At 42.8% G+C, this 12,153-nt stretch overlaps 1 long non-coding RNA gene across 1 annotated transcript in view; it reads right to left on the bottom strand.

Annotated features, from left to right (window-relative positions):
* Window positions 1-12,153, bottom strand: part of LOC308610525 — a 926,875-nt gene that overhangs the window by 778,675 nt on the left and 136,047 nt on the right. The gene's annotated exons all lie outside the window — the stretch shown is intronic.

Raw genomic sequence — 12,153 nt, 5'->3', positions numbered from 1 at the left:
CCTTTTCATCAGAATGCTCCATGAGACTTGTCATCACAAGGCTCCGTGGTCTTCTCATCACAATGCTCCAGTACCTTGTCATCACAATGCTAAATGACACCTGTCATCACCATACTCCATGAACATTTTCAGCCCAATGCTTCATGACCTTCTCATCACAATGCTCCATGGCCAATGTCATCACAATGCTCCATGAACCCTGACAACACAATGATCCGGGACTCTTGTCATCAAAATGCTCCATGCGCTTGTCATCCCACTGCTCCATGACAGCTTTAATCACAGTGCTCCGTGACGCTTGTCATCACAGTGTTCCATGAGCATTGTGATCAAAATGCTCCATGCCTTTGTCAGCAAAATGCTACATAATCTTGTCATCACAATGCTCCATGAGCTGGTCATCACAATCCTCCATGACCCTTGGGATCACATTGCTTCATGTCCTTGTCATATCTCTCTTGCCTTTCTGGTTTTTACAGATTTTCGGATGTCCCATTTGACCGCTGGGTAGTGACAATACTTTGTAGTGTGGATTTGCATTGCACGCTTGCTTGATTTGCCAAAAAGGGTGTATGTGTTTTCTCCTGAATATATTCAGGAGAAAATCCATACGCCGTTTTTGGCCAAGTGCATCACTGTCGAAGTTGTGATGCTTTTCCTGTGCTTTAAAAGCGATTCCAATTTACCTCATGAAATATGTTTTGTGCAATTCTGCCTCATTTTAAAGTCCGCTTCGGTCCCTTCTCCCAACAGATTTTTGGAAGAGAGTAGTCCTTTATAACTCTGCAGGTTTGTTAATTGCTGTGCCCCTGATCTCCAATTTTCAAATCCCATTTTTGGGAGCTGACCGCAAATCCACAATTTTGCTTCAGGACCTATACTGGTTCCAGGGGTGGCTATACTGTTCCCTATGGGTGGCTGAGGCTTTGGTAAATTCTTCTTCCTGACGGGAATTTAGAGTGACATGTGCCCATCCAAATGCCTACATCTACTCTCTGATTGGTTCTCCCTCTTCCCTTTCATCCTCTGCACAATTAACAAACTGTGCGAACCAGGAGGTTATAGGGGTTAACTCTCCTAAGTTGGGAGATTGATAGTCAGGCAGTTGGAATGCCAACCTGGAGCACAAGAAGAGGAAAAATTAGGAGACTTTTAGAAACCTTTCGCCATCACAGTGTGTCCATTCTCTAGGTTTCCCATACGTGTTATAACTGTATTGATATCCCCTTCTACCTGGAGATTTGGGGCTCATGGAATGGTGTCATGCATTACTACTTTAAAGGATCTGCATTTTCTCTCCCAATCTCACCAGTCCTCTCAGTCCCATGTGTCCAGCCTTATGCCTCATCCAGTTGTCTTTGCAGATAGGGTCATACCAGTTTTCATCAGAACCCCTGAAGGAATTGTGTAAGAATTTGGCTGTTTTTGTGTTTGGTTTTTGAAATTCATTTTTATAATGGGGTTGAGCTAATTTTCAATGACGTGTTTATGCCGGTCTAGACACACTTGATTCCCTTACGGAGACATATCAATACATAGGTTTTAAGATCCTTACTAGTCAGATATATTCCTCTGCGGGGAATAGGGGTTTTGAGTCCCGTTCACTGAGGAAGGTGTAGGTCTTGTCTCTTCTGTATTTGGTTTATGGAATGTTACCTGTGCTAATATCAAACTCTGGTTTTATGCATCACCCCACCTCTCCTTTCCCTTTAAGCAGGTATAAGAGTGTTTTCTAAAGGTGAGACTCTGTTCTCTTTCTTAATTCAGTTCATGTGTTGTGATGTTGACATTCCCTCTGTAAGTGATATCTTATGATAAGATTCTTTTTTTCTGTGTGACTGATTTCACTTAGAATCATCATACCTAAATCCACTCATTATGCTGCTACTGGCCTTATGACATTGATTTCATGTCTGAGTGATATTCCGTTGTACAAAATTACGACAAGTTCTTTATGCATTTCTCTTTTTCCTGGGATAATTTAGGTGTACCGAAGTAGAGGTTCTTGTATGCAGAGCAGCCCTAAACTATGGGGTGCCTGTGTCTTGTCGATATTTAGTCTTCCCAAGTTATATGCCCATGAGTTGAAATCCCCTTTGCTCGGGGGCTTTGTATTTTAGATGTTTTAGGAAACAGCATACACTTCTTCAGAGTGGCTCTTGGATATTTATACCCCACCCATCAGCGTGACTAGGCTCCCTGTTCTCCATGGCCTCTCCTGCATTTCTGGTTTGTACACATTTTTTGGATGGCCTTTCTAAGCAGTGTATATTGAGACTTCTTTGTTGTGCAGATTTGCATTTCCCGCTTGCTTGGTTGATCAAAAACTCTGTATGTGTTTTATTTTCCTGAAGATTTCACGAAAAAAAACATATACACCCTTTTGCCCAACTGCATCATTTTAGAAATTCTGCTGCTTTTCATATGCTTTAAATGTGAGCACAATCTACCTTTTGAAATCTGTTTCCTGCAATTCTGCCTCTCATTCAGATCCTCTTCGTTGCCTTACCTGAATATATTTTTGGACGTTGGTTATCATTTATATCTTTGCAGGTCTTTGAATTGTCTGCTCCTGAGCTCCATTTTGCAACTCACATTTTTTGTGAGCTGGCCGCGAAACCATTGGATTGCTTCAGGCCCTATTCTGGTTCTGAGGAGGCAGGCTGAGCCTTTGGTTAATTCTTGTTCCTAACGGGAAATTAGAGTGGCATGTTCCTGTCCAAACACCTAAGACTTGTCTCTAAATTTTTCTCATCCTCCCACTTCTTCCTCTGGACAATTTCCAAACTGTGTGCAAGAGGATGGTGAAGGTGCTGATATCCCCAAGTGAGGAGATTGTTAGGAAAGTTGCTGGAGGGTTGAACCCGAGCACCAGGCGATGAGGAGATGAGGAGCCTTTTCAATACTCTTTCCGATCAAATGGTGTACCATCCTCTAGGTGTGGCAGGCATGTTTTAGCTGTTGGAAGGGTCCCGTGCATGTAAGGAGAACACCAGGGATTTTTCCAAATCAGTGCCTCCCTGAACCCCAAACTGGGGAATTTTTAAGCTACGGCTACACGTATGTCCATTAAGGGCATTGGGAAATAGGCAGAGCCCAAACTTTAGATGATTGAAATCTTCAGGGTCAGAAGCGCTCACCATCGGCCTTGCTTAGGTTACATTATATCTGTCATTGATAGATGATGTCAATAAAAATATCGATTCTTTTTCAGATTATTTCCCCTTATAGGTTATTGCAAAATATTCAGTGTAGTTCCCTGTGCTATACAGTAGTTCCTTGTTGATGATCTATTTTATACATAGCAGTGTGTATGTGTTAATCCCAAACTGTTAATTTATCCCTTCTCCTATCTTTCCCCTTTGGTAATAATAAATTGTAAGACTTTATACTTCTCAGAAATGGGGGAACGGAAAGAGAGGTATCATTTTCAATGGAAAAGCATTCAAAACAAGATTGAAGCTTCAGCCAAGAGTATTCGATGTACATCCATGGAAATAAATCACTTTTTTTCTCTAATGTTGACCTGATAAATAAGACAGACGTGTTCACTGAACTTGCTTATAGTAAAGTGATGGAAATATCAAATGTAAGTCTTAGAAACATCTTATTTTACCCGAGCATTATACACTGCTCTATGTTAACTACAGTTTGGCTCACACATCTGTTCATTGAAGTTACAATGTTCTCAATTTCTGTTACTGATCCTCCAGAGTGGACCCCAACAGGAGTCCCCGTGCCCAGTGTCATTGGAGCCAACAGATTAAGACTGAGTTTGGTTCAGAAGCAAAGGAAATATTATTTTGAAAACAGAATGGAGAGGTGAGAGCGTGCACTCCCCCACGGGCTGTGGGCTGGGCTGCTGTGTAGGGATCCTGGCAGCGTCAGTGGGAGGGAGGGGATGGAGCTCTCGAGGGCTGGGTTGGCTGCAGCTCAGGCTCTATGCCACGGAGTCTGCATGGGACCCCGCTAGCTGAGGTGGCGACCCAGCCATTCTGCTCTAAGAAATCGGGTCTGAAGTGCCAGGTGTGGGACCTCTGCATGCGGAACCCTAGAAGCACGTGAAATTAGACAAAGCACAAAGGAAAAACAGGTTAGACTATTTTATTGCCCAGATTCTCTTTTTTATCTCACAGGAATTTTAATGAATGTTGCCGGAGACAAACACCTCCTCTGCTTTTTGTTCTGTTCCACATTCTTGGGGTGTTGAGTGTGCAGACCCCTCTTTTGTAACTGCTTCATGATATGGTGGGAGCCCTGATACCTGGGGGGAGGGGCAAAACGTCTCCCCACCAGCCTCCAGGTGAGGTTGATTGTCCCAAGGCCTCCTGCCTCACTTCTCGTCTGCCTGAGCACCAGCATTGGAAGTGTTATAGATTCTAATGACCTTTAAGGGTCCAAGAAAGAGATGTGCAGAGATGCTGAGTTGGCAGGTTTCAACCCACACCACATTTGTTCGGCGCCTGTAGGAAGATGGTTTTTGCCAGCCTAGATGCTATGACCAGTAGTCTGTGCTTTCTTTAATTAGGTATATGAATTAATGTACAAATAGCACCATGTGTCAGAGCCTTGCCCGCGAAACTCCCAGACAGTCCAGGGTCAGTGGTGATCCGGGACCATGACGTCCACTGAGTCAATGGCCTTTAGAAGTAGCCAGCAGTCCAGCCAGTCATATTGGTCACCATCACGGTGTTGTCTGTAGGGTTTTCTATGGTGAAAGCGTGATATACGTTTCCCCCTCCAAGCTTATTAGCTCCCATGTGGGTGCAGTAAGTCCTGCAAGCAGTAGTCTGCTCTTTCGGGGCACAGTCTTGTTGTTTTCTGAGAGAAACTCCAGGTCAAGTGATGGTCACACAAGTCATCTTGGGGGCCCGTTGCACCTGTTTGTCTCTCTGGAGTTTGGAGTTGGAGGACCTCCTCACTTGAGGTCAGTGTGTCCACAGAGAGAACCCTGCAACTTCAGGGCATGATGGGTGGTTAGGATCACCACGTGGGGTCCTTTTCCCTTAGGAGGGAGCTGGCATTGTGGGCTGCTGATTTCCAGCTTTTTAGATACCCCAGTATCCTGGCCTGATGAGTCGGTGGCAAAGCCCTTGGTGACTATAGTTTATCATACCTGAAGGGAATTCTTGTGTTGCTCCATTTCAAGTGGTCCCAGTTTTTGCACTAAGGCTCCAAGGGCTATTAACCTTTGACCGGGTATGTAAAGGTCAAAGGGTTTAGCTAAATAAGGGAGTTCCTGGGCAAGGGTCTGAATTGACTGCTCTTTCCATTCTTGAGAGGCTGCTTCTGGATTCTATTCAAAAGGATCATCATCTTTTCGTGTCAGTGTTTCATGTAGATGCCCAGCTATTAGACTGTAGTTAGGGATCCAGATGCCGAAAACCTTGGCCTCCCAAGGAACCCCTAAGCTATCTTCTAGTTTTAGAAGAGGTAAGGCTGCAAATGGCTTCTTCCCTATCCTGGGATGCGTTTCTCCGAATATCTGTGAGAATGAAGCCCAGGCATGTCACCTTAGCCTGGGATATTTGAGCCTTTTTCTTGGACACCTTCTATCCTTTCTTGGCTAGGTAGTTCAGAGGCGTCTTTAGTAGGCCTGGCGATCAGAATGTCATCTTCATATTGAAGGAGGGTTCCCTTTTACAGAGGTAGAACTTTTAGGTCTTTAGAGGACATTTCCCCAATGATGGTGTGGGGAATTTTGAACCATTGGTGCAGGACGGCCCAGCATTATTTCTTTTGTTGCATGTTGTGTCCTGCCACTCACAAGCCAAAAATTCTTGTGACTCTGAGATGAATGGAATACAGAAGAAGGCATCATTGAAGTCTAATACAGAATGCCATGGCCTGGTGGATGGTAGAATGACCAACAGGGTGTTGGAAATAGTATCTACTGGATATATATCCTCGGTGGCTTCACTGACTGTCCTGATATCCTTTACCAGGTCTCCAGCAGCCCATGGGGCTCTCATGGTCAGGCGAATCCCACGATATGGAGCTCACCTGGGCTGCAACCCCAACCCCACAGCCCACGGGGCTCTTGTGGTCAAGTCCCTCCCAGGTTATGGAGCTCACCTGTGCAGCTACCCAGCAGCCCATGGGGCTGTCATAGTCAGGCCCTTCCCAGGATACGGAACTCCCCTGGGCAGGTACCCCAGCAGGGCCGGACACACAGGAACTGTGCACATAGCCCACCTTGCAGAGAACCCCCAGCTCACCTGTCACTCACAGCTGACACAGAACACCTCAGAGCAGGACTTGAACTAACAAACAGCAGCTCTGACAGGTCTGTGACCCTGGCTATCACTCTGTGCAGCCTCTCTCTGCCTGGTCTTCCAGACACTTCCACTGCAGCCAGGGCACCAGGCCTCTGTATCCACCCACCATCACTCCTCTCCCTGACTCCTGGGTTCTTCTCATTAGGATAGGGTCTTCTTGAAGTTGTTTTCCACTCATGGAACAGATAAAATGGTAGGAAAACAAGCCGCAGCTGCAGCCCCTTGTCTATCCTAACTCTCAAGAGCCCACACCTGTTCCTTAGGCGTGGTCCGTTTAGCAAGGTTCATTTTCTGCAACTGTGAGCCCCTGAGGGATGAGGATTGGCTGATTTGGGCAGCCTGACACTGCCTGCCAGCCCTCCCCAGGTGTGCCTGGGTTGAGGTCAATATAAGCACCTCTCCAGTCAGCAAGAGCCCCTGTAGCTGTGCCTGACGCCATATTCTCTGCCCCGTCAGCAGTGTCGGGGCTGGGGTGGTGGGAGGGAGTGAGGGGCCGTGGCTTTGTGGGTGGCCCAGTGTGAGTGGGGCTCTGCTGGACTTTCTGCAGGAGTTGCCAGGCTGCCACCTGCTAAAGAAGAGGATGTGTCACCCATACCTGCCGCTGGAATTTCTCCCCAGGCAGAGGTGAGGAAGTAAAAAAGCAGTGGGAGCCGTGGCAGGAGGGGTATCGCAGGCAGGGAAATGGAAAGCTTCCAGAAGACCTTCTGGGGCCAGGACCATCCTGGCTGGCCTGCAGGCACCAAGTCAGCCTTCGTGCTGTCGCTGGTGTGGCTCCACAGCCCTTCTCCTGGGCTTGCAAGTGCTTATACATATTCAGGTGTTTTACCTGGAAAGGGTGGGAAGAGTTCAGCTGCAGCAGGACTGGGGCTCAGCTCACATTTACTCACAGACGCCTCGACACAGTGTCCCAGCTTTGCAATGAGGATGCTCCCTGTGGGGGGGAGCGCTGCTGTCTGCATGGGAGACGATTTCCCACCTCTGACCAACTTAAGAATTTTTTACCACTGGAGCAAATGCCCTGATACGATTTTCCTCTGTATAAATGGTGTATTTTTTTTTGTTTTGTTTTGTTTTTTTTTCCTTTTTTCTTTTTGGTTCAAGGTAGATTTTATTTATTCCTATTTTTTTTTAATTTGGTGATATAAGCATGGAAATAATGCATTAATATAAAGACGTCTATGTGAAGGGAAAAACTTTTTTTCTGTTTTATTTTATTAAATGTTATTTATTTATTTTTAATTTTTTAAAATTTATGTATTTCTTTTATACAGCAGGTTCTTATTGGATATTTATTTTATACATATAAGTGTGCACATGTGAATCCCAGTCTCCCAATTCATCCCACCACCACCCTCACATGGCGTTCCCCCCGTGGTGTCCATATGTTTGTTCTCTACATCTGTGTCTCTATCTCTGCCCTGCAAACTGGTTCATCTGTTCCATTTTTCTAGGTTCCACATATATGCATTAATATACAATATTGGTTTTTCTCTTTCTGACTTACTTCACTCTGTATGACAGTCTCTCGATCCTTCAAGTTCTCTACAAATGACCCAATTTCATTCCTTTGTATGGCTGAGTAATATTCCATTGTATATATGTACCACATCTTTATCCATTCGTCTGTCTGTGGGCACTTAGGTTGCATTCATTGCCTGGCTATTGTAAATAGTGCTGCAATGAACATTGTGGTGAATGTGTCTTTTTGATTTATGGTTTTCTCTGGGTATATGCCCAGTAGTGAGATTGCTGGATTATATGGTAATTCTATTTTTAGTTTTTTAAGGAACCTCCATACTGTTCCCCATAGAGACTGTATCAATTTACATTCCCAACAATAGTGGAAGAAAGTTCCTTTTCTTCACACCCACTCCAGCATTTGTTGTTTGTAGATTTTCTGATGATGCCCATTCTAACAGGTGTGACGTGATACGTCATTGCCATTTCCATTTCCATTTCTGTAATAATTAGAGATGTTGAGCAGATTTTCATGTGCGTACTGGCCATCTCTATGTCTTCTTGGAAGAAATGTCTATTTAGATCTTCTTCCATTTTTGTATTGGGTTGTTTGTTTTATTAATATTAAGCTGCATGAGCTGTTTATATATATATTGGAGATTAATCATTTGTCCATTGATTCGTTTGCAAATATTTTCTGCCATTCTGAGGGTTGTCTTTTGATCTTGTTTGTAGTTTCCTTTGCTTTGTAAAAGGTTTTACATTTCATTAAGTCCCATCTGTTTAGTTTTCTTTTTTATTTCATTAATATAGGAGGTGGATCAAAAAAGATCTTGCTGTGATTTACGTCAGAGTATCCTTCGTAAGTTTTCCTCTCAGAGTTTTATACTATCCGGTCTTACATTAAGGTCTCTAATCCATTTTGAATATATTTTTATGTATGGTGTTGGGGAGTGTTCTAATTTCATTCTTTTACATGTAGCTGTCCATATTTCCCAGCACCAATGATTGAAGAAACTGTCTTATCTCCATTGTATAGTCTTGCCTCCTTTGTCATAGATTTGTTGACCATAGGTGTGTAGGTTTATCCATGTGCTTTTTTTTTTCCTTTTACACGTTTATTGGAGTATAATTGCTTTACAATGGAGTGTTCGTTTCTGCTGTATAAAAAAGTGAATCAGCTATACATATACAAATATCACCAGATCCACTCCCTCTTGCATCTCCCTACCACACCCCATATCCCACACCTTTATGTAGTCACAAAGCACCGAGCTGATCTCCCTGTTCTATGTGGCTGCTTCCCAGTAGCTATCGGTGTTACATTTGGTAATGTATTTATGTCCATTCCACTCTCTCACTTCGTCCCAGCTTACCCATCCCCCTTCCGGTGTCCTCAAGTCATTTCTCTATGTCTGTGTCCTTAACCCGGTCCTGCCACTAGGTTATTCAAAATCTTTTTTTTTTTCTTCATTAGGTTCCGTATATCTCTGTTAACATAGAGTATTTGTTTTTCCTTTTCTGACTTACTTCACTGTGTAGGACAGATTCTAATTCCATCCACCTCAGTACAAATAACTCAGTTTTGCTTCTTTTTATGGCTGAGTAATATCCCATTGTATATATGTGCCATATCTTCTTTATCCATTCATCTGTCGATGGACACTTAGGTTGCTTCCATGTCCTGGCTATTGTAAATAGAGCTGCAATGAATATTTTTGTACATAACTCTTTTAAAATTATGGTTTTTGCAAGGCAAATGCCCAGTAGTTGGATTGTTGTGTCGTATGGTACTTCTATTGTTAGTTATTTAAAGGAACCTCTGTACTGTTCTCCCTAGTGACCATATCAATTTACATTCCCACCCACAGTGCAAGTTTGTTCCCTTTTCTCCAATAAAGGCCTCTCTAGCATTTATCGTTTTGTAGATTATTTTGATGATTGCCACTCTGACTGCTGTGAGGTGATACCTCACGGTAGTTTTGATTTGCATTTCTCTAATGATTAGTGATGTTCAGCATCCTTTCATGTGTTTCTTGGTAATCTGTATATCTTCTTTGGAGAAATGTCTATTTAGGTCTTCTGCCCGTTTTTGGATTGGGTTGTTTGTTTTTTTGATATTGAGCTACATGAGGTGCTTGTAAAGTTTGGAGATTAATCCTTTGTCAATTGCTTCATTTGAAAATATTTTCTCCCATTCTGAGGGTTGTTTTTGCATCTTGTTTATGTTTTCCTGTACTGTGTAAAAGCTTTTAAGTTTCATTAGGTCCCATTTGTTGATTTCTGTTTTTATTTCCATTTCTCTAGGAGGTGAGTCAAAAAGGATCTTGCTGTGATTTATGTCATAGAGTGTGCTGCCTATGGTTTCCTCTAAGTGTTTTATAGTGTCTGGTCTTATATTTAGATCTCTAATCCATTTAGAGTTTATTTTTGTGTATGGTGTTATGGAGTGTTCTAATTTCATTCTTTTATGTGTAGGGGTCCAGTTTTCCCAGCACCAATTACTGAAGAGACTGTCTTTTCTCCATTGTATATCTTTAGCTCCTTTGTCATAGATGAGATAGCCATAGGTATGTAGGTTTATCTCTGGGCTTTCTGTCCTGTTCCATTGATCTGTGTTTATGCCAATCTACATACACTTGATTCCATTATGGAGCCATATAAATACATAGGTTTCAAGATTATTACCAGTCAGATATACTCCTCTTCAGTGAATAGGGTGTTTTGTGTCCAGTTCATTGAGAAAGGAGTAGGTCTTGTCTATTACATATTTTGTATATGGAATGGTATCTGTGCTCATTTGAAACTCTGCTTTTACACATCACCCCACGTCACCTTTCCCCTTAAGGGGGCATAAGTGTGTTTTCTAAATGTGTAACTCTGTTCGCTTTTCATGGGTAGCGATGTTTATATTCCCTCTATAAGTGATACATTATAATAAGTTTCTTTTTTCTTTGTGGCTCATTTCACTTAGCATCATCGTACCTAAAGCCACTCATTATGCTGTTATTGGCCTTAAGACATTGATTTTATGTCTGAGTGACATTCAATTGTATATAAGTACCACAACATCTATATCCATTTTTTTTTCATTTCCTGGGATATTTAAAGTGTACTGAAGTCGAGGTTCTTGTAAACAGAGCAGCCCTAAACTTTGGGCTGGCTGTGTGTTGTGGAATTTTAGTTTTCCCAAAATACACGCCCATGAGTTGAAGTGTGCTATGCTCTGTAGCTCTGTTTTAGAAAACAACATACAGTTCTCCAGAGAGACTGTTGGCAATTTACAACCTGTCCATCCGCGTAATCAGTTTCCTTTTTCTCCATGGCCTGTCCTGCATTTCTGGTTTTTACACTATTTGCGGATGGCCCTTTTGACTGGAGGTAAGGGACACTTCTATGTAGTGTGGATTTGCAATGCCTGATGGCTTGCTTGGCTAAAAAGGGCGTATGCATTTTTTCCCGAATATATTCAAGAAAATACACATACTCCCTTTTCGCCCAAGGGTAACATTGTCGAAGTTCTGTCGCTTTTCATGTGCTTTAAAGATGACTCCATTCTACCTCTTGAAATTTTTTTCCTTCAATTCTGCCTTGCATTCAAATCCTCTTCACTGTCTTACCTCAATATATTTCTGGATGATAGTTGTCCTTTATAACTGTGAAAGTTTGTGAATTGCTGTGCCCCTGATTTCCATTTTTAACTCGCCTATCTGTGAGCTGGCTGCAATACCGTAGTATGGCTGTAGGCCCTAGTCTGGTTCCGGGGCTTCAGGCTGAGCCTTTGGTTAATTCTTCTTCCTGATGGGAAACTAGAGTGACATATGCCCATCCAAACACCTACAGCTAATCTCTCATTTGTTTCCCCTCTTCCTCTTCATCCTCTGCACAATTTGAAAACTGTGCATAACAGGAGGGTAAAGGCGCTGATACTCCAAATGAGGAGATATTTAGTCATGCAGATGGAATGGTGAAGCCGAGAACAATGAAAGGAAAAATGAGGTACCTTTTAGAAAACTTTCCCAATTACACAGTGTAACACCCACTGGGTTTCCCATGCATGCTTTAACTGTAGGAAGATTCCCTTAAACCTGGAGAGTTGGGACCACTAGAATGGGTAGCACACAGTATTGCTCTAAGTGGTGTTCTTTTGCTCACACAACCTCAGGAATCTTGTCAGCCCCAAGTGTCCAGTCTTATGTCTCATCCAGCTGTGGGTGTAAAGGCAGACAATCCAGGTTGCATCACAGGCCCTGAACGTAATTCTTAAGACTTTCTCTCTGTTTCGCTGTTTTTGCATTTTGCTTTTGAAATTTATTTTTATAAGGGTGTTAGGTGAATTTCAGTGCTGTGTTCATGCTGTTATACACACACATGATTCCTTTATGGAGACATGAGAATACATATGTTTTAAAATTCT

This window comes from Mesoplodon bidens (assembly GCF_964165515.1).
Source record: "Mesoplodon bidens genome assembly, contig: HAP1_SCAFFOLD_46, whole genome shotgun sequence".
NCBI classification, from domain to species: domain Eukaryota; kingdom Metazoa; phylum Chordata; class Mammalia; order Artiodactyla; family Ziphiidae; genus Mesoplodon; species Mesoplodon bidens.
The sequence above is the reverse complement of the archived record's forward strand: the minus strand, read 5'-3'. Positions and strand labels throughout refer to the sequence as shown.